This window comes from Pinus tabuliformis, chromosome 6, assembly GCF_031772625.1.
Source record: "Pinus tabuliformis cultivar Carrire ecotype Pingquan chromosome 6, CPIR1, whole genome shotgun sequence".
NCBI lineage: Eukaryota > Viridiplantae > Streptophyta > Pinopsida > Pinales > Pinaceae > Pinus > Pinus tabuliformis.
This window is the reverse complement of record NC_142292.1, coordinates 2,062,275,474-2,062,301,149: the sequence shown is the minus strand read 5'-3', so window position 1 is coordinate 2,062,301,149 and position 25,676 is coordinate 2,062,275,474.

Below are 25,676 nucleotides of genomic sequence, written 5' to 3'. Positions count from 1 at the left end.
GTCCCTGAAGACCTCTTAGATACCCTTCACATGTTAGCTAGAGGAGATATTTACCAACTGCCTTATGAGGACATAAAGACTGTGTTTAGAAACCACTCTAGGGCAGCTCGGAAACGAGGTAGAGGAAACCTCCTCTCAGCTGGTATTCCTTTCTCCAAATAAGAGTTTGCAAATCAATTTGAGGATCTCAAGAGTGAGGTGAGACAGACCATTGCCATGCAACTTGATACATTCAGGATCCAGCAGAAGAAGGAAGAAGCTGAGAGGGCCTTGGCTATCTTCTGCCCTAGGTGTACAAGGAAACACCCTAAGAACGAATCCCCATTACATTCGGTTGAAGTATGTTTTTTTTGTGAGGAGGACCACCCCACAAACTAATGTCCAACCTTACCCGAGCTTAAAGCAATGTATCAAGGGACAGAAGCCCCCACCGAACCTCTCTATTTCCTCAACCAAAGGAGGCCACAAGGACCTAGACCTTACCAGCAGGGGATGCAAGGGGCACCCCAAGCTTATTACAGCCCCAACCAATCTACTCCTATGCCTTCCTGGGGTACCCCTGCTCATCCTTCCTGGTCTGTGCCTCCTCCATGGTCTTACCCACCTCAGTACCATACTCAACCCACTACTCATTCGTATCACTCACATTCCCAACCACAGCCTCAGTGGAATGCACCTCAATCGGGGTGGAGGCCCTAGTACAACACTCCTCCCGCCATTTTGCCTCGACCACCAGTTCAACCACAACCATTACCTCCTGCTCCTCCAAGGAAACCTCAAATGCCTACTCAACTGAACCCGAACCCCAACAACAGACAGGCTCAGCAGGTATATACTGGGGAAACATCATTCCCTACCTATGTTGTGGAGATCCAGGAGATCAATCTGCGGTCTGGAAAGACTCTTCCGGATCGCCAACCTCCTCCCCCAGAGGATGAGGAAGATAAACAGGAAAGTGAACCAAAGGCTATTCCACCCTTTCCTGAGAGACTAACAGCCACCACACAACCCAACCCAGAGGAGGATGAGCTTCTGGGAGAGCTCAAACAGTTTTGTGTGAAAATACCACTTCTCCAAGCCATCAAAGATGTACCAATATACAACAAGCTGGTTAAGGAAAAGTGTTTCAGACACCCAGGCAGGCGAAAGAGGGATGCTTCCACCATCAATGTCATAGGACAACTGTCTGACCTTATGTTGGGACAAGTCATCTGCCCAAAGTATCTAGATCCTGGGAGTCCTGTAGTAGATGTCCACATCAATGGCACCATCATACCTCACACCTTGATTGATCTGGGGGATGCCATTAATGTGATGAGCAGAGATACCATGCTCAAACTCAACCTTCAGGGTTCCTTGAGGAAGACCTCGATAGTCCTACAACTAGCAGATCGCTCCACCATGACTCCCGAAGGGATTGTGGAGGATGTCTTGGTCTCTGTTGACTCTTGGGAATACCCTGCAGATTTCTTGGTGCTGCAACCAAAGGCAAAGCTCACTGGATATCCTCTTATTTTGGGAAGGCCTTGGTTGGGCACTGCAGATGCTTACATAAGCTGTCGTGCAGGAAACATGACCATCAAAAATGGTCCTATGTCCAAGCAGCTAGTCCTATACCCTCCTACCCAACCCTCATTAGAGCATGACTTACCACTTTGGTTGGAGGAAGGAGAAGACGATAAGGTGTACTCAGCACCTTTGTGCACCCTAGACACCACTAGGGGAGACCCCCCAACCGAGGATGATTTGATTGAGACCTTGATCCAGAATCCACCTCCCATTGCACTGTCCTTAGAGGAATTGGTGGAGGATGCCCAAGCCAGCACCTTAGTGGACCTTTGTGCGACCAACCCTGTCACTCCCAGAGTCAAGAATGTGGAGTTCGGACCTAAGAGAACGTTAAAGATCAGCTCCTCCCTATCTCCTTCCCAGGAAAAGGAGCTGTGTAGTCTGTTGGCCAGTCATCTAGATGCTTTTGATTGGAGCTACAAGGAGATGGAAGGAGTCCATCTTTCGGTCTGTACCCATCACATCTACATCAAAGAGGATTGTAAACCGGTTAGGCAATCCCAGAGGAGAATGAATCCAGCCCTTAAGGACATCGTCAAGGACGAATTGCAAAAACTGTTGGATGCCGGATTCATTTACCCCATCTCAGATAGCGAATGGGTGTCCCCTCTGGTGTTGGTTCCCAAGAAAAATGGGAAGTGGAGAATCTGTGTGGACTACTGAGAACTGAACAAAGTTACCAAGAAAGACCATTTTCCTCTACCTTTCATAGATCAAGTGTTGGATGGACTGGCAGGAAAGAAGTTTTTCTCTTTCCTAGATGGGTTTAGCGGGTACAACCAAATCCAAATAATCCCAAAAGACCAAGATAAGACCACCTTCACTTGTCCTTGGGGTACCTTTGCCTACTGAGTTCTTCCCTTTGGGCTATGCAATGCTCCTGCTACCTTCTAGAGAGCCGTCTTGAGCATCTTTTCTGAGCTGGTCCATGATGCGGTGGAAATCTATATGGATGACTTCACTCCTTATGGGTCCAACTTCCAGGAAGCATTGTCCAATCTGGGAAAAGTTCTAACCAAATGCATTGAGATGAACCTGTCCCTTAGTCCTGAAAAATGTGAATTCTTGATGACTGAAGGGACCGTGCTAGGCCATACCATTTCTTGCCAAGGGTTACAGGTGGATCCTAACAAAATTGCTCTCATCAAGAAGGTTCCACCTCCTCAAAAGGTAAGGGATGTTCGGAGTTTCTTAGGATTAGCAGGGTATTACAAGAGATTTATTAAAGACTTCAGCAAGCTAGCCTCGCTGTTGTTTGGCCTGTTGGCAAAAGATGTGGAGTTTAAATGGACTGACGATTGTCAGAGGGCTCTGAATGAATTAAAGGACAAGTTGGTGTCTGCCCCAATCTTGAGAGGTCCAAACTGGGCCCTACATTTCCACATCCACACTGATGCCTCGAACAAAGCCATAGGGGCAGCCTTAGGACAAGTTGAACAAAAACTTTCGTATGCCATTTACTTTGTTAGCAAAAACTTATCCAAAGCAGAACTGAATTACACTGTAACTGAGAAAGAATTCTTGGTTGTGGTCCATGCACTGAACAAGTTCCGACATTATATCACTGGCTATCAAACATTTGTACATACTGATCATGCTGCAATTAGATATTTAATGAATAAACCAGATGTGAATGCTCGTATTATTAGATGGTTACTTTTGTTGCAGCAGTTTGATTTTACTATCGTTGACAAACCAGGTAAAGAAAATGTTGTTGTTGACTTTTTATCTAGATTGGATTTATCTGCAGATGAGGATGGAACAGTGGATGACCAGATGCCCGATGAACATCTGTTTGCTATTTCAGTACTCTCTCCATGGTTTGCTGATATAGCAAACTACCTTGTTTCAACAGAGTTCTCTCCACACCTATCCTCAAGAGAGAAGAGCAGAATCATCAGAAAAAGTGCCTCATTCACTTGGATCGGGGACAACCTGTTCAAGCTTGGCCCTGATCATATCTTAAGGCGTTGTGTAAGGGAGGAGGAAGTCTTTGATATCCTCCTCACCTGTCATGATGGGCCTTGTGGAGGACATTTTGCAGCAAAGAGGACTGCCTTCAAAATCCTGCAGGCAGGCTACTATTGGCCCACACTTCATCAAGATGTCAGAAGGTATATCAGCCAATGTGACCTATGCCAAAGAATGGGGAAACCGACTCAAAGGGATGAGATGCCTCTCCAACCTCAAGTGACTCTTGAGCCATTTGAGAAGTGGGGTATGGATTTTGTGGGTCCAATCAACCCTCCTTTGAGGCAAAGGTCTTACATCATTGTGTGCACCGACTACCTGACAAAGTGGGCAGAAACTAAAGCAATCAAAGCAGCAACAAAAGAAAAAGTGGTTGAGTTCTTAAGAGAAAACATCTTCTACAAATTTGGCTACCCAAGAGAGCTAGTCACCGATCAAGGAAGCCAGTTCACATCCAACTTAATTGAAGACCTACTAGCTCATCACAAAATCAAGCATAGGACTTCCACCCCCTATCATCCTCAGGAAAATGGGCAAGTGGAAGTCACCAACAGAGCATTGGAAGGGATTTTGACTAAGGTGGTGAGCAGCAGTAGGAAAGATTGGGAAGATCGCCTGGTTGAGGCCACATGGGCTTACAACACCACCTGGAAGACCACAACCGGCTTCACACCTTATGAGCTGGTCTATGGAAAGAGGGCTTTGCTGTCAATTGAATTTGAATACAACACTTTGAGGATGGCAGCTCAACTGGACCTAGATCTCAGCCATGCCCAACAAGAAAGGTTATTGCAGCTGAATTGACTGGACGAGCACCGAATGCAGGCCCTCCTTCACTTAGAAGTGGTTCAACTTCAAAGAAAGGTGTGGCATGACCAACACCTCAATGACAAGCAATTTCAGCCAGGAGATTGGGCGCTGTTGTATGATTCCAGGCATAAAGATTTAAAGGGGAAGCTGAGAACCAGATGGCTGGGACCATATGCAGTGGAAAAATGTCATGACAATGAATCTGTTCTTATTCGGACCATTGATGAGGAGGCCATCCCCATGCTTGTCAATGGGCATCGACTGAAGATCTACAGGAAACCTCTCTCAAGACAAGAGTTCATCAAAACTATGGAGAAATCAGTGTTGGTCATAGAGAAGGGTTCTGCCTCTGTTTTGGGCATACCCTGAAAGATCTTAAAAAAAAAAAATAAAAAAAAAAATAAATAAATAAAAGATCCTTGGGTGAAAACCTTTCTGAGGCTCCCAAGGCAGATGGTAGGGGTGAAAACCTCATTGAGGCGCTTAAGGCAGATGGCAAGGGTGAAACCTCATTGAGGCGCCCCTACTGTCTTTCAACAAAAAGAAGAAAAAAAAAGAAAAAAAACAATAAGCAAAAAAGACAGGGACAACAAGTTTACAATGTGGCAATGCATGCAGGTTGCAGGTATTCTATGAAGGAGAGGAGGTCTCTCAACTCAAATTCAAGGGTCCTTATCATGCTACCAGGAGACCTCACCAGCACCTCCTCCAAAAACACTCATCTTCTCCAAGGTATGGGCACGATTTCATCACAACTTAGTCTTCTACAGGAAGCTGCAGACTTTCTATAGGAAGTTCTGTATTTCTACAGGAAACTTCCTGTAGAAGTTCTGGACGGCCCAGAATTCATTGTGTGGGGAGATCTAACGACCAAGGTTTGACATGGAGGCATGCAAGCTACTATTTCCTCCATCACACACTGTTGTCACCTCCTTCTACCACCCCAGTTGACATGCAATAAAAGTACCTGCACAATCAAAACAGATCATTGAGTTATCAAGAGGAAGCAATTCTTAAATGAAAAAAATGCTGAGATGCCATGCAATACCCATCACAACTATCCAAGGGCCCTGTGAGTGTGATCATGATGCCACTATCTTCACCGGTCAGCATGCACCCGAGGAGGAAAAACTGCTATAGGACATCTTGCAGGAATCCCGTAGCAGTTAAGCCAACTAGAGTGTACACCATTCAATCGCCTGCAACATGCAATAATAACGCGGGCACATGCAGCCGAGTCACAAGCTTCATCATCAGCAGCCTGCGAAGAGGAACCTCCGGGCCTGTGCAATTAAGCAGCAGCAAGCAAATCTAGTCATCATCGTCTTGAAGCCTGAGAAATCATGTCGCGACCGCACAGGTAAGTGCCTCGCCCTTTCTTTCATCGAATTACATGAATATTACTTTGAAATGTTTGCAAGTATGAAATGAATGGGTTGAGCGGTCGTATGGCCATTCGACTGGCCACGTCGACCAGTCAGATGGTCTAGTCGGATGTGTAAAAGGTGGTCGTGGCAAGAAGAACGGGTAGTGGACACGTGAGAGCCATCCAGTCGGGGAGAAGTGCGTTTTAAGAGAAATGACGGCGGCGGATCTGCGGAGAATGATGCGGCAGTCAGGGAACTTGCAGTATAATGATTAAGTGACGTCATCCAATGGTCCGATAGGGACAGCTCACCCCCGCATCACGGATTCCGTCGGATTCAAATCTATCGGCTAGATTGCCACCCCACGCATTTATCATCAGCCGTTTAGAAGTCGAGTGAGCATCCGGATTCCTCTGAAGCTCGACACTCCAAGTCTTCGGCCGTTCGAACGTCTGATAACAGCACAGAGGGCGCAGAACCACTGCAGTGTTCTCCAGAACCCGTGCGCTGCTTCTACAGGAAAGCTGCTCCTACAGGAAGCTCACTGCCACGAGGAAAATTGGGCTCTTCACGTCAAAGGTGGCGAATTAAAAAGGTAAGCCTGAACCTTGCCTCCCATGCAATTGGTTTCGAGGGTGGCGGAGTCGACGTTCTACAGTCTGCTCATAAAAGAATTGCAAGTGTTGTCTGTCGTTTGCATGAATTGTCGTCGAGGTGTATGTAAAGTTTCCTACATTATAGAATTTGTAATTAAGCCCTGTTAAAGATCATCTGGAGATAGTCTTCGTGAATTGTATGCGTGGCAGAGGTGTAATTCTACGCTCTGTCCCAAAAGGCTAGTTTTTTTTGCATCCGCCACCTCCAGCCAACGTAGCAGTTTTTCACCATGCCGGGTGGGTTCATCAGAAAGGAACCAACCGACTCCAAGAAACTAAGAGAGAACCCTGAGGTGGTAGAGCTGTTCACTCGCGTGCAATGGATGTCGTTCTGCGACAAATTGCAAGGGTATGATGATGAGGTGGCAGAGGAGTTCTTGCGGGCTCTGAAGCCAAAATCAAAGACATTAGCCACCGTCAATTTCAGGGGTTTGAGTCTCAGACTCACCCCACAGTTCATCAGCCGAGTTACCGAGCTCCCAATGGGGGTACCATGGGACAAAGAAGAGAGGAAATTAGGCCAAAAGGCTAAGAAGGAATTCTTTCCACCAGAGGAGCAGTTCTCAGAAGATAAGAACGGGGTTCGCAGGACTAGCTTACTGCCACTTTGGAGCGAAGTCAGCCTCCAAATTATGAAATACATCACCTGCGAAGGTCGGTTTAGCATTGCGTATGGGTACCATTTTCGGCTACTCACAGAATTAAGGCATCAGATGGACCTACCTGCAGAGAACAAATTAAGTATTCCATACTTTCTACTGCAGTCTATGACTGAATGTGCCACCAAGTTGAGAGAAGGCACACCAGACCAGGTAGCTCATCACGGGCTCATTAAGCTCCTCGTGGAGGATGCACTCCACACGTACAAAGTCCCTCTCTCATGGGAAGCCTTCCAAAATTTGACCAAGGATGGCGATATAAAAATGTTGACTGAAGAGCTTGGTTCCTCCAGCAGTGAGGAGAAGGAGTCAGTACCCGCAGGGAAGAAAGAAAAAGGCCAGAGACCCATGGCCAAAGCACCGAAGACAGAGCAAAAGGAGAAACAAGAGAAAAAGTGTGCCAAAGAGAAGGAGGACACACCCATATTAACGCCCAGAGAGAAAAGATTACAAAGCAGGGTGGACAAGACTGAGCAGGTCCACGTCAGCAAAGGCACCTCGACAGCAGCCTCGACCAAGTCAAAAAGCAAAACACCCTCAGCAAAGCAAACTAAAGCGATGCCACCTATTTCTACAGGAAAACCAAAATCGGCTTCTACAGGAAGCCGGAAATCAGCTGAAAAAGGGCCTTCTACAGGAAGCCCTGAGAAAAGAAAACCCAAGGAAAATAAAGCCGACGTTCTTGCAAGGGAGGTAGCAGCCGTGCTGGCCACCCTCAGTACACCTCCTAAGCCAAAGGAAAAGAGAAAGAGGGAGGCCCCTCTATATTTTAAAGCTAGGAGAAGTGTGAGAATAAAAACGGGCAAGCCACAGCCTCCATCCAGCAGCCCAATCACTATAGAGGATGCCCCTACTTCGCCCAAGGAGAGGTCCCCCTCAAAGATATCAGTCATCTATGAGAGGGGGAGCCTGAAAACAACCACTTGGAAAGAAAGGTTAGACCAATTGGCTTCAAAAGCCCGGCTACAGGATGCTGAGGCTGCTCTACAGGAAACCTTAGCCCGGCTTAAGGAGACAGAGAGAATGGAAGGAGAAGCACCCTCATCACCACCGAGGGAGGGCGAAGTAGAGCCACCAAGAGAAGAAGAAAAAGAGCATATTCCGGAGCCTAGCCCTCAGCCAAGTCTGAGCTCATACTATAACTTCTTAGAAGCTGGCAAAATTATACCACAGAAATTCACTGTGCCACTGTTCTTTGCATTGGAGGAAGAGAGAGTACGAACACACACGTGGATGAAAATAGCCAAATCAAAAGGTGTGGCGGACATAGGCCCCTTGGAGGAGCAACTCAAGGAGGCCAGAAGGGAATTGGCTATGGCTAAACACGTGGCAAATTGCCAACGGGTGTTCCTATAGGAAGAAAACGAAAAACTTAGACTGCAGCTACAGGAGCTGAGAAGAGGAACAGGCACATCCTCAGGGGACATCACAGCAGAACTGCAAGGCAGAAAGGAACTACACATCGGTCTTGGGGAGCCAACCACGCATCTACAGAAAACAGAGCTGCAAGCACAAATTGAGGTGCAAGCTCTCAAACAACAGCTGCAGCAGAAAGAGGCACAATTGGCCTGCATGGCCAGTTGGGCCATGGATGCTATACAATGCAGACAGCCGGCCAAATCCTATGGCCTGTACCTGAGAGACCAATGGTTACAATTTCAAATCAATACCTTGGCGCAAAGGGGTATCTTTCAGCTCCAAGACCCGCAGCAGTTCACTGAATTATGCAATACTAGTTCATCAGAGGATAAGGCCAAACTATCGGAGTTCTACCTCCATAATTTGGCCCTTCCTAATGTGATTTCATGGGATCCCAACACGGTCTTAGGGGATATGCATTTAATGGCATTTGCCTCATGGTTGAACCATGAAGACAAAAGAGCAGCAAAAGCCAAAGCGGTCATGAACTGAGAGCTGAATGAGCCATTACTAATTAGAGCAGAACCAGGGGATCCAACTGCATTAATATCAGCACACAAACACTTATCCACCGACCCTCAAGCTTCATTGAAATTTATGGATCAGTAGGCCCAGGCCATAGCACATTTCGAGGATATGGAGAGACTGTTAGGGGACAACTGTGTTCAAGCTTGCACCCGCCGATGGAACACATTGGCCCACAGTCTAAATATCAGAGAATATCATACCCCAACTCGAATGAGGGAAGCTCTAGTACGGGTGCCCCTTTATAAGAAATCCATGCAAAACCTCCAGGTCAGCTGGATTGGCCTCAAGCTAAGCCCACCTCCGCTGTTAGGATTGATGGAAGGCAGCACAGAGAAAGATGAGCATGAACAGTGGGAAGAGGTGGAAAGAAAGGCTGGGTTCCATGTCAGTAAGGAGGACACAACTGCAGAAGCTTGGGATGTGAGGGTGGCAGTAAAGGCAATGAAGGATGAGGAGTTGGATTAGTTGCTCAAGGATGAGCAATCATTTTAGCTGGGGGGTGATGATGAGCCCCAAATTTGGTAACATGTTGGGCTCATTTGGCCTAACTACCCTTGCTCAACCCTTCATTTTTCATAACTTATGCATCATTTTTTAGTATATTTATGTCATTTGTACGAATGAGGGCAGTCACTATTCCTAGGTGGCTAACACATGTTTATTTCAGGTTTTTTGACATGTAATGGAGCAAAACCACGCAGATGAGGGCTAGGAGACAACCAATATGGGATTGAGGTTTTGTAGGAAGGTTGTCCACAGCATTGAATGGCCTTCCTCGTGATCTCCACCCCCAACTCTGAGCTCCAACAACCACCACCACCGAGCTAGAAGGCAGCCAAACGGATTGTGAGGAAGCAGCAGATTACTCTTAGTTTGGACAGCCAAACCCCACTAATTTAGGAGGCCAGCTTGGCCCTTGTAATGTATAAATGATGAGGTTGTAGCCTTCGATGGGGACTTTTGAAACTTTGTTGCATATTCTAGATTACGAGCTAATAGCTCTGTTTTGCTCTTTGTAAGCCATTTTTGGCATGTTATTTGACTTATGACTATTATCTTTTAATGAAAAGTAGGCAGATTTGAGTTGAGTTCTGAGTTCTTAGAGGAGTCATAGCTCTCGGGGTTGGGCCCAACCTGAGAGCAATAGGCCTCCTTTCTTTGTATTGTTACTTTTCTTTCAGCATTGTATTTCTTTTCCTTTACATGCATTTGGAAACACAGTTTGCTGAGTTGAACTTCTTGGTGTGATTAAGTAGGTTAGTTTTATGAACAAAGTTGCTTTCAGTAGTTTAGATTAGCGTAAGGAGATTGGAGTTAATCAGAGTTCCAAAAAGGGTTGACTGCACGCTCACTTCCACCTCTGTTTAGAGACTGGAATTGCAGACCGTGCCACCCACCAAAAACATTGTTTTATACGTTCATGCAAGCTTTGATGCAATGTTCTCATTCGTAGCAGCATCCATGCGTTCAGATCTTGTGGAATGAATCTTTGCTTCAATACCATGCAAGATTTTCCTTACAAAATCATGTTGTTGTTCTGTGGTTTCATAAAAACAGTTAGAATAGGTTCATGAAATTTCGGTTATGTGCAAGACATGGATGATTTGTTTCATTTACATTGTGCAGTCCTACTCCCTCACTCCCTTATCCTTCTAATCCGTGCCTAGGCCATCCACTCATCTCTCAGTTAGACCATTTGCCTCCTAACTCTTCTATCACCCACGTGACTCTACCTTTTCGGCCTTCCATTTCCTCTAACCTCCTCTAGACCAACCAGCTTTGCACACCCCCTCTTCATCTCATCTCTCTATCCATAAGCCATCACAAGCTCCCCTCCTACCTCCCTGTCCATCCATATAGCCTCTTCTACTCATCCATCACCCAAAAATCCTATTGCAGAACATCCTGTAGGAATTAGTGAACTTCCTGTAGAAATTCTGAACATCCTGTAGAACCCCTGTAGACTTCCTGTAGAAGCTTGTGAACACGGTTGCCAAGCATTTGAACTTTATGAAATTCTCTAAAAGGATGTTAGGGATTCCTTAGACCCTCTCTGAGCCTTCCTGACCTTTTCCAAGCATTTCCCTCCTTGATCTATCCCTGCACAGTCAAGACCCAGTTAGAAGCACACACATAATAATTCCAACAACTTGAATAAAAATACAAAAATATGCTTTCTTTAGATCAAAGTAGTCTAGACACATGCATCTCACCTTCCTAGAAGTAATGGCACCTCTTTCAGTAGTTTGCATTCCCACCTTTGCATCAGTAGGACTAGCTGGTAGAATTAGGTTTTGCTAGGGTTTTCATTTCTTGTTGGCTTTCAGTTCCTTCCTATAGTAGGTTAATTTCCTTCGAGATAGCTTTCGTTCATCGGTTAAAAAGCTTCTTCTGAGAACTCATAGAATTTGGCTTGAGCCCTAGCGGACTTGTGCTAGCTTACCAAGTGACAGCTGCGACAAGAGCTAGTACTTGTGCATACAACACCGTCGCTTCCAAGTTTGTTACGAACTACCGGGTTGATAAAATTAGAGAAGGAAGCTCCAGGAGTTGTAGCATTATTGCTACAATACTGGAGCCCACCAATATTCCACATAGAGAAGTGCAAGCCCATGCAGACTCCTCTAGCAGGTAACTAGAGGAAGGAGGTTGCTACTTCAAGAGAAGTGGTAGAGGCTATTGTGTATAGGCAACTTGTGGGTTCACTGATGTACTTAGTGAACACAAGACCAAATTTGTGTTATGCGGTGAACCAGTTGAGTCAAGTGATGGTTAAGCGTACCAAGATGTTTTGGAAGGTGACAAAGCATGTATTGAGATACCTTAGAGGCACAGCTCAGTATGGATTATGGTACAGATGGACAGAGGGAGTGAAGCTACAGGGCTTGACTGATGTAGATTGGGTAGGGAGTCCATCATATTAGAAGAGCACATCACGAGGGATTTTCAACCTTGGGTCAGTAGCAGTTTCTTGGTACAGCAGGAAACATAGGTCAGTTGCACTCAGCTCAGCAGAGGCAGAATACATGGCTACAATTCCGGCAACATGTGAGGCCATCTGGATGCAGAAAATCCTAGTTGGTTTGTTTGATGAGACGATGGATCCAATTGTGATCTATTGTGATAATCAATGTTGTATCAAACTCTCTGAGAATCCAGTATTTCATGATAGGTCCAAGCACATCGACATCTGGTATCATCATCTCAGATACTGTGTAGTGAGGAGGATCATGTTGTTGTAGTATATTTTGATAGAGGAGTAAGATGCTAACATTTTGACAAAGGAATTGTCAAAGTGTAAATTCGAGTTCCATAGAGACAGGATCGGGTGGCAGATAATCCCTTTCTTGTTGAGAGGGAGTATTGAAATATGGCAATAATAATATTTCAATTTAATTTGTCCTTGAATTAAATTGTGAATTAAAATCGAATTTAGTCTTAACAGCTACCTGGAAATAATTAATTAATTTATTTTAAATTAATTAGTTGGAGAAATTCAAGTTAGAAGTCTTTCTGAAGTCATGCAAGAGTTATCCTTTAAATTAAGGAGATAAGATTGAGTTATATTTGAATTTTCATTAGTTAACTCGGTTTACTAAGTTAAGTCCAGTTAAATTAGTTCCAAATTATTTGAGGAACTAATAGTGAGTTAATAGTCAGTTGAAGCATTAATGCACTCAACCAGTGCTACTCCAGTTAACAGAAGATTCCCTCATCAGAAACTCATGCATGTCTATTTTGAGAAAGACCCAGTTGAGATTAACATCAAGGACAATGTACTATCAGTTGTATGTGTTTTCTCATGGAGAAAACTCATGCATGCAGTCAAGTATTTAATCCTTGAGGATTGTGCAGTTTTGGAGGAGGTTTTCCACTTGGTTGAAGGCTAATCATACACAAGGAACAACGCAAGGAAAAAGGAGGTTTGAGGGTAGAGAGGAAGGCTAGAGAGAAGCCAAGATTTCCTGTGAGCATATGTGAGGATTGTACTGAGAGTTGGCTAGCTGTGAGACCTAAGGCTTTGCATAATTCCTATGTATTTCCACCATGTATGATAATACAATAATGTGGGGATTTTAGCTGAGGCTTTCCCCAAAGTATTTTCATGTGTATTGTGCCATTGATTCTTCTTCTTCTGGTTATATTGTTCAGCTCGATCTTTAAGCTTCCACAAATTGATAGTAGAAGTAGGTTCTAGTATTCTACTTTGATTTCTATTGCATTATCGAGTTAACCTACACAGATTTTCTACAAATGTTTAAAACACTTCTCTTTAATCAACATGTGGTAAATAGGTACATCCTTAATGGCTTGGAGAAGTGAAATTTTGACACATAAATTTTTCAATTCAACTAGAAGTTCATTCTCTTTTGGGGTAGGCTGGACTGACTGAGTTAATCTCTCAGGAAAGGGTGGTGGATTCACTCTAGGCATAATTTCCTCTCTTTCCTCCTCATTCTCCCTAGGTGGAGATGGAGGTTGGTTGTCCAGGAGTACTCTCCCAGATATTAGGTTGATTTCTTGAATCTCCATAGCATGAGCAGGATAGGATGTCTCTCCACTACATACTTGTTGTGCCTGTCTATTGTTTGAGTTTGGATTTGGATGGGAAGGCATTTGAGGTTGTTTAGGTTGAGTAGGGTATAAAATTTGTGGTTGAGTAGGAGATGAAGGCAATAAAGCTAGAGCATTGTTGTATGGGATCCTCCACCCCTGGGGTGGTGTATTCCACTAAGGCTGTGGTGGAGTATATGGCTGAAATGATTGGTTGGTCAGCTGGGAATAGTACTGAGGTGCAAAATACCAAGGAGAAGGTGTAGACCAGGACGGATGAGTAGGGGGGCCCCAAGAGGGAATGGATGTGTTCTGGTTAGGGTTGTAATATGCATGGGATGAAACCTACATCCCTTGCTGGTATGGCTAAGGCCCATGGGGTCCCTTTTTATTTATGTAGTAGAGTTGTTTAGTCACCCCTTCAGTTCCCTAATACACAACGTTTAGTCCAGGTAGAGAAGGGCACTTGTCTGTGGAGTGGTTTTCTTCACAGACCGAACAGATTTCGACCAGTTTTAATGGACATTCATTCCTAGGGTGATTCCTTGTGCATCTAGGGCAGAAGATGGCTAATTCTCTATCTGCTTCCTCCTGCTTTCTCTTGATGTGCATAATGTCCATCTGTAGGGAAAGGGTTTGCAACATTTCACTCTTGAAATCTTCTAACATATTTCCAATTTCACCTTTTATGGATGTGTTGGAAGAGGAAGAGCTGACCATTAGTTGACTTCCCCTACCCTTTTTCCTAGTTGCCCTAGAATGGTTCCTAAAGAAATCTTGATATCTTCATAGGGTAGCTAGTAGATGTCCCCTCCTACTAGCAAGTTTAGGGTATCTAGAAGATCTTCCCTTACCCCTCGAAGAAGGAATAGCTTTGGTGACTTAGGATCAAGTGTGCACCTGGCCCTTTTGTAGCTAAGCTTGAATTGTCATGCGGAAAGAGTCAATTTTGCGGACAAAACTGACCTCCCTAGAAAACAAGGCTTTTCTAGTGACAAACAAAACAATCAAGCACTATCTTTCCCTAAATATGCATTAAAATAAAAGCAACAAGGTGTTTAAGGCTTACCTTTAGTCCAACGTTGTTTGTAGTAGCCAAGCCTCTTCGATCCAGATGAGCTCCTTCTCCTTGAAGCCTACATTCACTAACAAGCAAACGATTACATAGCACCTGAATAACTCAAATAATAAAACATATTCATCATAAAGACCAAGGAGTTTATGAAACAAATTATATATCACAACTTGTTGAGAAAAATGAACTTAATTGTATTAATTGGAAACAAAAGAAACCTTACAACCAGTGCCTTGGTGTTGCGCAGGTCCCTCCCAAGGTCCAGCAAGAGTTCTCCTCTACTTTGATCAGCTCACCCACTTCCAAATGAAGCTAAGAAAGGAATGTGATCTATCCTCTCAAGCTCTATAAGGGAGTCCTAATTTCAGCAGCATCTACCCTTAGGAATGTTCAGCTTTCAACCTCCCCTCCCTCTGGCCCAATGCCTGTATTTATAATGCTTTGGAGGAAGTTAAACAGGTCCACCATCAATGGGATAAGCCCCTCTTTCAAAGGGATAGCTCCCCTCTTCATGGGATAAGTTCCTCTTTCATTGGGATGCATGAACCATCTGGAGGCGCTCAATCCACGTCAAACCATCTTCTAGAATACTCTAGAATCGACCAAAAGTAAGTTTTTTGAAGTAAAACTTGCGCCTTTTGACTTTTACAGGGGTACGCACCCACCCCTTTACAAACAGAGTGTACAAGTACGCAGGTATTATTAACTTGAGGTGCGTACACGCAGGTAAGAGTAAGAGAAAGTGCGGAACTAGAATTATATTGATTTTTAAGTCTTTCTCTCTTTTTTGGAGTTTGACATGAGGAGTAGAGGTATAAGACTTGCCAAGGAGGACAGTATGGCTATTGATGGAGCCATACTGACTGCAAATAGTCATGGTGACAAATTTTAGTGTAACAGATTACCCCCTAAAGTGCGAAGTCTGTAGTAGATTAGGGTTTTATATCATCTAGGAAGGGTGAAGCACTTTATCATTTCAAGGATTATCTTGTGGAGAGCCTAGTTGGAACCTGCAAATATTCAACACAAAATATATATATGAGATCATATCATCGCTGAGGTAGGCATTCCCATACTCAGATCAAAAACTTAACTAACAAACTAACTACTACTCTGATACAGGAATGATTTCGCAGTACATCATAATCATAGACTCATGTAGACACAGTATGGACACAGCCATCTATTTATAATTAGTCTACTGTATAATGAATACAAAACTCCTCGCAGCCTGGATGGCGGAAACTAGATCCAGGGTCTTCATTTCTGCTTCCCGAAATAGTACGATTCTATCCATGCCAATAAATGAGTTGATGTCGAACATGGTAGAAACCACTTGATTACCAGTCAATGATGTAAATTGTTAACAAGTATGAGAGAGACCACCAGTGATGTCAATGGTTCTCAAAGTACCCAGTACAATCCATGAGATGCGAGTAGATGTGTTGATGTCGAACATGTCATGGAATCCTTCGATTGAAAGTCAATGATGTAAATTGTCGTCAAAGGCGAGAAATCTGCCATTGAGGCATGCAGATTTCAAGGTAATGATGATTCCTAGATCATCCTTCTAGATAATGTGCTGATGTCGATAGAAAGCGATCCGTTGCAGGCAAGCCCACAACACGAAATCATAGATCAAGTTGAAGAAATGTAGCTGTAAGGACTGACCCAGGGATGGTCAAGATGGATGACAGATATTTTGCAGATGAATGGTTTATTTGTAGTGACCTCTTGAACACATAACGACACAACAGATGGCTTGGTGACAATTGACCCAAAGTTAATACCCAGAAACCGGCTGAAGACTTTCAATGTGGTTTGATCAACTGTTAGGCAAAAGGATTTCCCAACCCAGGTGAATGAAAAGTGTCGTGTTCAAGAGTGGTGATAAGGTTTTTTCGAGACAAAGGATAACAAATAGGCCCATTTTCCTCTCTTTTCCCCCACCATTTCTGGCAAGTACCTCTTTATTTTTTACAAGCTTGAGGAGGATAACATTTGCTTGATTATAAGCTCATCCTTCGGATGAGTCCAACTTAGTTTAGATTCGAACCCTAAGAAGGAGTGGTCCGTTCCTGTTTGTAATTGAACAGGTCCTTTACTGTGAAATTTTAACGAGTCCAGTATAGGAGAAACTCGGCGTTTTTAAATTTTAGAGAGTCTGAAAAACTTAAGAAGACTCTAGGGTTGACCTTTTTCGTAAATTTGTGTCTCCCAAGCCCGAAAAAGTATAAAATAATACTTGAGAGAACCGCTTGATCTTTACGACCAAGGAGTACTTTCGTGATTAGTGTCTCTGATCTGAAAAGTTAAAAGCAATCAAGGACACGTCGTTTTATTTCCCATATCAAATTTGAAACGACAAAAATCCGGCAATCTTTTCATGTTTTTACGGTCAGAAAAGGGCTGTAAGAGGACCGTCTTTTAATTCCGTTCTAACGAGTGTAAAAGAAACACTTGGCAATCTTTTCATGTTTTAGGAGTCAGAAAAGGGCTTAAAGATGACTCTGATGTTTTTGTTTGTAAAAAATGACAATTTTCCCTGAAAATCCTTTATCCTGCACAAAAACCGACACATTACTCATACCTGTTGAAGATAGATAAAAATATTTTGAAAAATACCTTTCCATGGTGAAAAATAAACAAATTTATCATTTATTTACCCAAAAAACCTATAAAAAGGGCTTTTACCAATTCATTTTTACCATTTTACTGTTGAGGAGAGAAAAAGGGCTTTTGGCAAGAAACTTTTCGTGGACATTGCGGAGAATCCAACCGTCGAAATCAAACGCCGTCTCTTCTAGGTAATCTACAACATCCTCCTCTTCAATTTCATCCGTTTAGAATTCTTTTTTAGGCCCCAGATTTCATTTTTGGGAGGTTTTGTGGTTTCAAAAACCGCCTCTCGGGGTACGCAGGTGCCACACTAGGGACCCGCGCACCCCGACATTTTTGCAGTTGGAAAAATGTAGGGTGTATGCACCTTGCCTTCAGGGACCCTGCGTACCCACGCTCTGTTCCTAAAGGCGGGGTGCGTACCATGCGCAACGAGTTTTTAAACCCCAAATTCTCCAAAATGGACCAAAATTTTTTGATTTCATGGAATCTAATGGATGTTTTTTGGCATGTAGATTGTTCACCATGCTCGATTGGCGCGAGAGATAGCACGAAGATGTTGATTTGGCCGCCATTAATCATCAACCATCAATTGATGCTTTGAAGGCATGCGGCCTTTATAAATACTGGGCCATACCTAGCATGAGGGCCCAAGTGAGCTTTCTAGAGTGGCTGGTAGAAAGATGGAACGTTCAGGACCAGTGTTTTTATATTGGAGGGCGCCAGCTTGAGATGGAGCCGGCCGATATCTACTTTCTCACTAGTTTTCCCAAGAGAGGCGAACACTTGACTCTGTCCGGGACTAGGCCAGGTGGCCAGTCTATCGCTAGTCTTCGACTAGAGTGGTGTAACACTCAGACTCAGGAGAAGGGGATAGAGATCAAGGCTATATCCCGTCCTGAACTTAAGGTGATTGCCTTTACAGTTACCAGACTTTGCGGGGCTGCTGCTTTACACATTGCCACTGGATCCCAGATGCGGATGGCAATTGATTGCTATCGAGGTACCATTTTCAACTGGTGTGATGTTGTGTTGGCCAATGTAAAAGGCCAACTGACTAGAGCCAAAAACGGAGAGCTAAAGACCTTTGGTTATGGGGCTTTAGTTGTGAGTTTTGGCTTAGAGAGGGTTCTGATGCTGATGCCACAACAGCTCACTGTTGAGGCTGGGCTTCCCCGAGAGCCCAAATTGATGCGATGGGTTGCGGTTATGGCCCGTCATCCTGATGAGAGAACGGAGGTTGTCCGATTTACTCCGGAGTACTTTCGCTAGTTAGAAGACCAGGTCTTTTCTATACAGGATTTTCCTTATTCCGGAGTTGATTTTCGCAGAGATCCGGACATGGTTCTTCCACCGGGAGAACAATGGGATGATACATGTAACTTCATTTTTCACAAGTTTTTTTTTAAACTATCTATTATTTTTGTTTGTTTTTATATCGTCTCAAAACTGATAGTAATAATTTTCAAAATGTAGATGTAGGCCCACGTCGTCCAGCCAATCTCCAGCCTTACGAGAGGAGACTACCAGTTGCAGTGGCACCAGCCCCACAGGACGAGGCCACAGAGACTTTGGCTGAGTTGGAAAGTGACCTAGAGCGTCTTACAGCAGATATACCGGAGACTACCATAGATGATATTCCTATCAGGCTTCAGCGCTATGTAGTCGGGGTCCCAAGACCTTTTAGGAGGTTCTTGTGTAGGGTGGCCCGTGCAGTGGTGTCATATAGAGATCATCACCAGTGATTGGATGGTCGTTTTGTAGACACATGTGACATTTTGGTTTTTTGTACTTATCATTTTTGCGATCATAAGGTGTTTTTCAGCCTATGATCGAAGACGATGTGTTTTTGACACACTCCTATATATATATATATATCATTATTACCGGCTTATCTTGTAAATCATGTTATGGAATGGTTTTAAATTTACATGTATGATTATTGCAAATGTCTATTTAACATTCGAGAAGCAATTGCATCTGCTAATGTATTTAAAGACCTTGGAATATATTGATATTCAATGTAATCAAACTCACGTTCCAAGAGACGCACTCTCAAAAATAACCTTAATAACACTGGATTTTTGATGGAATACACTCTATTAAGTTGTAATACAACGAGTTCAGAATCTAACCTCACTATCAAACTCCGAATCCCAAATGAAATAGATTCAGACAATAATTCAATCACTGCACTGTATTCGGCAATGTTGTTTATTGTTTGACCGAGGCTCACCCCATGCATAGATACTAACTCGTCAGAGGGCGAATAGATAACCCAAGCTGCGGAAGAGATATTCCGTGTACTACGACAAGCACCATCAGCGAAACCAATGTATGTTTGGAGAGGCATCGACATCTGCATCATCAAGAGTAAAACCAAGATAAGCCAGAATAATGACGAAAACACACTCTCTAAGCTAAGCACACTGTCTAAACTAACAAACACACCATCTAGAAAGAAAAACTAACCTAAAAAATCTCCATACCCATCTTTTAAGCGTAATACCTCTTTAGGTAAAGTCCATTTCTGGGTTTACCCAAAGAGTCCCCGTCAAAGTCTACCAACTCATAGGCCCCTTTTGCTAGCTTTCGCTTGACAATATAGGGCCCATGCGACATAGGAATGAATTTTCCAGCACCTAATTTATCATTAGCTTGATCATATAATAACACTAGGTCTCCTTCCAAAAAATTTCGAGGGGTCACATTTCGATCATACTGAGCTTTCATACGTTTTGCGTGAGTCTCGATTGCCAATGCAGCATCACGTTGATTCTCATCTAATTGAGCTAAGTATAATAAATGCTTTTCCTCTTCAGAAGTAGCTGGAAGTAACTCGATGGCCATTTGCAGTGACGGGATTTCACATTCAATGGGTAGTACAACTTCCAAACCATAAACTAGGTTGAAAGGAGTGAACCCTGTTGATGTTTTCACTGAGGTTCGGTACGCCCAAGCGCTGAAAATAACATGTTGTGCCAATTCGACCGGTGAATACCAATGATTCGTGGGATCATGATAACTAAAACTTTGTTGATGGACTCAACCAGACCATTCGCTTGTGGATAATAAGGAGTTGAACTATCGTGACGCAAACCAAGCTGGCCTGTAAGTTCTGTCATCATAACGTTTCGAAAATGGCACCCATGGTCAGTGATTATCGCTTTTGGGACACCAAACCTAGCAATTATATGATTGAACACGAAAATTGCAGCTGTCTTGTCGTCTGCCTCGAATGTAGGCATCGCCTCGGCCCACTTAGTAAAATAATCTACCGGAAGGATGACATACGCATGCCCCCCGACCGAGTGAGGGTTACATGAAATAAAATCGATACCCCATTTGGCAAAAGGACCAACGAAAATTATAGGGTAGAGAGGAGCAGGTGGAGCGCGCATCTTTCGATCAAAAACTTGACAGTTGTGGCATTTTCGGACCACAGTAATACTATATTTAAACAAGGACGGCCAGAAGTAGCCAGCACGCAATATCTTTTGGGTTGTGGCATACCCAGACATATGACCGCCACACGCTCCAGAGTGACAGTCATTTAGAACCCTTTCAGCCTCTTCGTGAGTTAAGCAACGTCGAAAAATAGAGTCCGCCCCATGGCGATAAAGAGTATCTCCAATAATTTTGTATTGTTGGGACTGGAATCGAATTTTCCGACGTTCTGACTTTGAAGCTTCAGGCTGAAAGGATTGGGTTTGGAGATAGACGATGATATCCCCATACCATGGATCTAAAGTGCTAATTAGAAACAAAGATTCGTCCGCAATGGGCTCCTCTGCCATAGTTTCCGTGTCAGCACGCGGGAAGTCACACATTAACTCTGCAAAAACTAAAGATTTCTTAGACTTAGATTTCTCAAACTCCAAGTCGAACTCCTGCAGGATAACAATCCATTTAGAGTACTTGCCCCCTAGCAATTGTTTGGTCAAAATGTAGATCATAGGGTTGCAATTCGAAATGACTGTAGTTTTACGAAGTAAAATGTAGTGACGAAAACGTTGGACAGCTTGAACGGCTGCCAATGCCAATTTCTCCACATGTGAGTATTTTAGCTCAGTGGGATTTAATGTCTGACTAAGGTAATATATCAAATGTTCCGTTCCGAATTCATCTTCCTGAACTAAGACCATTCCAATGGTGGAATGAGCGGCGGTGTCACACGGAATCAGTCAATAGTGCGGACACAACCGACCTTCCTAGAAGTCTAAGACATTCTAATGACAAACAAAACAAACTAGAGATATCCTTCTCTAAACATGCATTATGATATGAGAAATCAAGTGTTTTGTTCTTACCTTTGTCCAAACGCTGTTGTAGAAGTCCAAGCTTTGTTGATCTGGATGAGCTCCTCCTTTTCTCCAAAACCTGCAATCACCAACAGTCAAACCATTAAATAACACCTGATTATAACATAAAACAAAGCATATTCAACATATAGACCAAGGAGTACATGAAATAACTCATAAACAACAAGTTATTGAGAAGAATGGACTAATTTGCATTAAAGGTAATCAAAAGGAACCATTACAACCTGAGCCTTGGTGTTGTGCAAGCTCCTTCCAGGGTCCACAAGAGTCTTCCTTTACTTTGACAAAGTTCACCCACTTCCAAATAGAACAAGCAAAGATGGCAATCTCTCCTCACAAGCTTCTAAATGGGAGTCTTAATTCCTGCAGCATTTACCCTTAGAAATGTATAGCTTTCAACCTCCTCTCCTTCTGGCCCAATGCCTGTATTTATAGTGCTCAAGAGGAAGTTAATCAGGTCCACCATCAATGGGATAATCCCCTCTTTGGATGGGATAGCTCCCCTATTGATGGGATAAGTTCCTCTTTGGTAGGAGTGCATGAACCATCTGGAGGCGCTCAATACACGTCGAACAACCTTCTAGAATGCTCTAGAAATGACCACAAGTGACTTTTTAAAGATGAAACTTGCGCATTTTAACCTTTTCAGGGGGACGCACCTGCCCCTTTACATACAGAGCGTCCAAAGACGCAGCTTTTGTGAACATTGGGTGCGTCCCCGCAGGTAAGGTTGAGAGAACTTGCGTCCCCAGAGATAGATACATTTAGAAAGACTTTCTCTCTTTTTGGAGTTTGACATGGAGAGCAGAGGCATAAGACTTTGCCTAAGAGGGTAGTATGACTGTTGATAGAGCCATCCTAACTGTAAATAGTCATGGTGACATTTTTTAGTGTAACAGATTGCCCCGTAAAGTGCGAAGCCTGGAATAGATTAGGGTTTTGTATTATCTAGGAAGGGTGAAGCGCTTTATCATTTCAAGGATTATCTCGTGGAGAGCCTGGTCAGAACCTGCAATTTTCAACACAAAATACATGTATAAGATTATATCATCACTGAGGTAGGCATTCCCATACTCAGATTAAAACTTTAACTAACAGACTAACTACTCTGATACAGGAATGATCTTGCAGTACATCATAATCATAGACTTTTGTAGACACAGTATGGGCGCAGCCATCTGTTTATCATTAGTCTACTTAGATAATGAATACAAAACTCCTCGCAGCCTGGATGGTGGAAACTAGATCCAGGGTCTTCATTTCTACTTCTCAAATTGGTACGATTCTAGCCATGCGAATAAATGAGTTGATGTCGAACATGGTAGAAACCACTTGATTACCAGTCGATGATGTAAACTGTTAACAAGCGTGAGAGAGACCACCAGTAATGACAATGGTTCTCAAAGTACCCAGTACAATCCATGAGATGTGAATGAATGAGTTGATGTCGAACATTTCACGGAATCCTTCGATCGAAAGTCAATGATGTAAACTGACTTCAAAGGTGAGAAACCTGCCATTGATGCATGCAGACTTCAAGGTACTGATGATTTCTAAGTCATCTCTCTAGATAATGTGCCGATGTCGATAGAAAGCGACCCGTTGCAGGCAAGCCCACAACACGAAATCATTGTTTAAGTTGAAGAAATGTTGCTGTAAGGACTGACTCAGGGATGGTCAAAAGGATGACAAGTATTTTGCAGATGAAAGTTTTGTTTGCAGACCTCTTGAACACATAACAACACGACAGATGGCTTGGTGCTGAATAACTCAAAGTTAATCCCCGGAACCCGGCTGAAGACTTTCAAAGTGGTTTGATCAACTGTGAGGTAAAGGATTTCCCAACCCAGGTGAATGAAAAAGTGTCGTGTTCAAGAGTGGTAATAAAGCTTCTTCTGAGACAAAAGGTAACAAATAGGCTCATTCTTCTCTCTTTTCCCCCACCATTTCTGGCAAGTACCTCTTTATTTTTAACAAGCTTGAGGAGGATAACATATGCTTGATTATAAGCTCATCCTTCGGATGAGTCCAAACTAGTTTTGATTCGAACCCTAGGAAGGAGTGGTTCGTTCCTGTTTGTAATTGAACAGGTCCTTTACTGTGAAATGTTTAACGAGCCCAGTATAGGAGAAACTCGGTGTTTTTCAATTTTAGAGAGTCTGAAAAACTTAAGAAGACTCCAAGTTGAACTTTTTCGTAGATTTGTGTCCCTCAAGCCCGAAAAAGTATAAAATAATACCTGGGGGAACCGCTTGATCTTGCGACCAAGGATTACTTTCATAATTAGTGTCACTGACCTGAAAAGTAAAAAGCGATCAAAGACACGTCGTTTTATTTCCGTATCGAGTTTGAAATGACAAAAACCCGGCAATCTTTTCCTGATTTTACGGTCAGAAAAGAGCTATAAGGGGACCGTCTTTTAATTCTGTTTTAACGAGTGTAAAAGAAACGCTCGGCAATCTTTTCATTTTTTAGGAGTCAGAAAAGGGCTTAAAAGATGACTCTGATATTTTGGTTTGTGAAAAATGACAATTTTCCCTCTAAGTCCCTTTGTCCTGCACAGAAGCGACACATTACTCATACCTGTTTAAGATAGGAAAAAATACATCGAAAAACATCTTTCCATAGTGAAAAATGAACAAATTCATCCAAAAAACCTATAAAAAGACGTTTTACCATGTCATTTTTACCGTTTGACTGTTGAGGTTGAAAAAGGAGCTTTTGGCAAGAAACTTCCCGTGGTCGCTGCGGAAAATCCGACCGTCAGAATCGAACGCCGTCTCTTCCAGGTATTTTACAACATCCTACTCTTCAATTTCATCCGATTAAAATTGATTTTTAGGTTTTAGTTTTGTTTTTTGGGGGGTTTAGGTTTTAGAATGCGCCCCTCGGTGGACGCAGGTGCCCTTCGGGTGAGCTGCGTCCCCCGACTTTTTCCTATACAGGAAAATGGTCGGGGGACGCAGCCCACCTTCAGGCCAGCTGCGTCCGGACGCCCTGTGTTGTAAACGCGGGGTGCGTCCTCCGTGAAAGGCGGATTTTAAAATCCCAATCTCCCCAAATAACCATTCAAATTTCCCCAAATCAGTTCTAATCATTGTTTCTTGGTGTGTAGGGCACTCACCATGTTGGATTGGAGAGAAAGAGAGCATGAAGACATTGATTTAGCTGCAATTGAACATCAACCTTCCATTGATGCCCTAAAAGAATGCGGGCTATATAAATATTGGGCCATACCTGGCATGAGGGCTCAGGTAAGATTCTTAGAATGGCTGGTTGAGAGATGGAACGTTCAAGAGCAATGCTTTTACATAGGAGGGCACCAGCTCGAGATAGAGCCCTCGGATGTATACTTTCTCACTGGCTTGCCAAATAGAGGCGAGCAACCCAATCTAGCCGGGACTAGGCCAGGTGGCCAATCCCTTGTTAGTCTCCGGGAAGATTGGTGCACTCCTGGTGCACACCATTCGAAAGGCGTGGAGATCAAACACATCTCTCTGCGCGAACTCAAAGTTATAGCATTCACGGTTACCAGAATTTGCGGCGCGGCCACTTTACACATTGCTTCCGGGTCCCAAATGCGGATGGCAGTTGACTGTTACCAAGGCACCATTTTCAACTGGTGTGATGCTGTGTCGGCTAACGTGAAGAGCCAACTGACTAAGGCAAAGAACGGACGACTGAAAACTTTTGGATATGGGCCTTTAGTCGTGAGCTTTGCCTTAGAGAGAGTTCCGATGCTGATCCCTCAGCAACTCACTGTTGATATCTTGGGTCCTCGGGAGCCAAAGCTGGTACGATGGGTTGCAGTGATGGCCCGGCATCCTGACAAGGGCGCGGCAGTTGTTCGATTTTCTGATAGTTACTTTCACTGGTTGGAGGACCAGGTTTTCTCGATCCAGGACTTTCCGTATGCCGGAGTAGATTTTCGAGGTGATCCGGACATGGTTCTTCCACAGGGAGAACAATGGGATGACAGAGGTACTTTATTTTTCACAAGTTTTCAAATTATGTATTTTTTGTTTTTTATATATATCGTCTCAAAACTGACAGTAAAATTTTCAAAATGCAGATGTTGGTCCACAGCGTCCAGCCAACCTCCGGCCTTTTGAGAGGAGACATCCAGT